The sequence below is a fragment of the Hemiscyllium ocellatum genome, chromosome 47 (assembly GCF_020745735.1).
Source record: "Hemiscyllium ocellatum isolate sHemOce1 chromosome 47, sHemOce1.pat.X.cur, whole genome shotgun sequence".
Lineage (NCBI taxonomy): Eukaryota > Metazoa > Chordata > Chondrichthyes > Orectolobiformes > Hemiscylliidae > Hemiscyllium > Hemiscyllium ocellatum.
The window spans coordinates 6,179,158-6,182,664 of NC_083447.1; positions in this window are offsets into that span (position 1 = coordinate 6,179,158).

Here is a 3,507-nt window from a genome sequence, read left to right on the forward strand (position 1 = left end):
TCCGTCTGGAAGAATGCCCCTATCAAAGATGGCGTTCCGTCCGTCTATGCGGTGCGCCTCTATTTAAAGATGGCGTCTTACCAACTCTGTTTAAATGCCCCTAACAAAAATGGCGTCGTATTATTGTCAGTGACACATCCCTAACAAAAAATGCTGCGTTATAACTTACTAGTAGGCTGCAGATTAAATATTTGGAATTCACTATCACACAATCGTTACAATGCAGGAGGCTGTTAAGGTAATCGTGACTGTACTGGTCTCTGACTGTAACCTGTTGTGTGATTTTTAACTTTGTACACCCCACTCCAACACCAGCATCTCCAAATCAGTACTGCTCTCTGAGCACTAGCTCAGTTACCTTGTAATAAAACAAAATTTTTGGAGAATTTCAGGTCTGGCAGTATCTGTAGAGAAGTAGAGTTAATGTTTCGTGTCCAGTGACACTTAAGAACTCGTTGTAGCTAGGAAAAGGTGGTATTTATGCTGAAGACTGGCGTGAGAAGGGAGTGGATAAAAGGTGGAGATGGAGCTCGGGGTGGGGGAAGGAAGCAGTTGAGCAGACAAAGGAATAGATGGTAGTGAGCTAGGGAGACAGAAATGCTGATAATGGGACCATCAGTGGACAGAAATGGGTTGGTTCTGAAGAAAGCAGACTGTCTGATGGCAAGGCATTGGGGTGGGTAAAGGACATGGAAGACACTCAGGCCTGAAAATTAAACTTGATATTGAGCAGCAGGATCCCCATGTAGATAACGAGGTACTGTTCTTCCAGCTTGTGTTGAACGTTACTAGAACACTGCAGCTGGCCTGAGAGAGAGTTTTGTTTCAGTGTTTCTGAATCTGCAGTTCTTTGGTTGTTGCTCAGTAACCCAGCACTTTAAACAATAATCCATTTCCCTCTTGAATGCCTCAATTGAACCTATCTCCATACTTCCAGACATTATATTCCAGCCTCAAACTATTAACTGTGAAAAAGTTCCTTACCTCACATTTGCTTCCTTTACAAGGCATCTTAAAATTGTGCCCTCTGATTTGTAATCCATTTAAAAGTGGGAGCAATTTTGCCCTCTGCTCGCTTATTTCATTAAATATTGTGCATTTATTGTAAGGATTTGCAACAGCAATGAACAATTAAAAGAAACTGAACAATTAAATTCTAAAAGAAAGCTAATAGTGCAGGTATTTTAAAATAAAATCTTGTATAGCAAGCTGCTATTGGGCTGTTTCAATGTGTTTTTATTTTTCCAGTCATGTTTTACAATGTGAAGTTTGACTTCCTTCAAAATTTCAGCAATCATATAAGCAAGCCTATTTTTGCAAGTCATTTTGTATGTTTGTTAGTGTGAATAATTGGTTTCATCTCTAAGCAAACAAACTTCTACCGCTTTAAATATGAAATCCTGGAATGGTAGAACAGACTGGGGCTATATGGTGGCTTAGTGGTTAGCACTACTGCCTCAGAACACCAGGGACGCGGGTTTGAGTCCAGCCTTGGCTGACTGTGTGGAGTTTGCGCAAACTCCCCGTGTCTGCGTGGGCTTCCTCTTGTTTCCTCCACAATCCAAAGATGTGCAGGTTAGGTGAATTGGTCATGTCCCTGAATGCCACGGACAATGTAGCACGTAGTCTAAGTGCATTAGACAGGGGTAAATGTAGGGGAATAGGTCTGGGTGGGTTACTCTTTGGAGAGTCGGTGCGGACTCGTTGGGCCAAGGGCCTGTTCCCACACTGTAGGGAATCTAATCTTGACTGAATGGCCTAGTTCTCTTCCCTCGCTTTATGATCCAGTGTGACTGGACCTCTGGTTTTGCTATGGGACAGTCTTGATATTTCATCAAATGCCTTCGTGTCCTGCCCACATCCCAAAAATAGTCCAAATATCTTGGTTTCCATTTTGGCTGTCAAATATAAAACTGGGTCAAGAGAAAAAAAAATCTTTGCAAATGTATGTCAACAGGATATGGAACACATCACATTCTGCTGCATACAATGTATCCTCCCTCCACTGTCCTCTCAATGCAAGGACATTCTTACAATAAAAATCCAAAAGGACTGTGGATGCTGGGAATCAAAAACAAAACCAGAAATTGCTGGAAAAACCTCTGTGGGTCTGGCAGCAGTGGAGAGAAATCGGAGTTAACATTTCAGGTTGAGTGACTCTCCCTCAGAGGTCACAACCTTGTTGGAACCATTGCTAAAGACACCTTTTAAACAACCATTTGGACTGAAGGGTCTGTCTGTGCTGTACATCTCTATGACTGAGGCGGCAGAGCAAATTCTCAGCAGGCTGACTGTCCTGCTCCTGTCTCTAGGAGGACAGGTCAGTACAAGATAGATAAACATGATATACCACAAGTGTGGATTTTCTGGTGGTAATAGCCATGAGCAGTGGACTAACAGGACCTCAGTGGAACAAGTATCACATTAAGAAATTGCAGAGATCCTAATTTGTAAGGATGTTGTACTTAGAGGTAGAGTCTTGTACAGTCGTAGTAGTGGTAGAATGGAAACAGACCCTTTGGTCCAACTTGTTCATACCATCGACCATCGCACATCAGTATCTGCTAACTGACAGCAACTCTAACAGGTTGCATGGGGAAAATTAGAGGTTCCACAGTAATATGCAGGTATCAAGAGGGAGTGTGGATTGCTATATGCGTGCAAGAAATGGCCAACAAAATTACACAGTCTCTTGTAGTTAAGACCATAGGAAATTAGAATGGAGGGGCTGAATGGCCTACTCCTGTTCGCAGGACCATGGTTGATCTGACACCTCTCATGGCTGCTTTCCTGTGTTTATTTTAGGATCTAGAATCTCTCAGAACTGTGTGGCAAGGAGCTCCAAAGACAACCTAAAAAGTAGTTCCTCGTTTCAGTGTAAACTGGAACCCCTTCAGTCTGAGACTGTGCCCTCTGGTCCTAGACTTTCCCCATGATGGAACACATTCTCTCAGCATTTGGATAAACTTCAGTGCACACAGCTCTGCTCACCCCAGCTGTTCCTGCAAAGCGGTGTTTGTGCACATTTATGTGCTGGTGTAAGTTTGCCCTTTTGGATGAAGATTAGATTTTTTTCAAAAATGGCTCCAAAGTCAATCACATGACGTGTGCACAGTGAGCTACTTTGACCTCAGGGCCTTGCTGAAGGAGTGCTGTCCTGTTGTTTGGATGAACAGCTGAAATTCAGACCCCAAGCTGCCCTCTGGTGCTAAAAAGATAAAAATGCAAACAACTCAAGGTAGAGAAAAACAGTGGCAGAATTCTGTACTAATTTTGATTGAGGAAATGGGCTCCATGGACATCAAGGCAGCAATGTCTGCCAAGGCTGCCACTTTACTGCAACCAACAAGGAGCCAAGTTGGAGCAGAGGATCCCAGCACATTCTATCTCCAACCAGAACCCTCATGGCTCCCAGTCCAAATACTTTACGGTAAAAACAAATCACAGATCAAGCATGCAAAACCCTAACGTCGTGTTGGTTGGGATTAACGATGTTACAACAAAGAG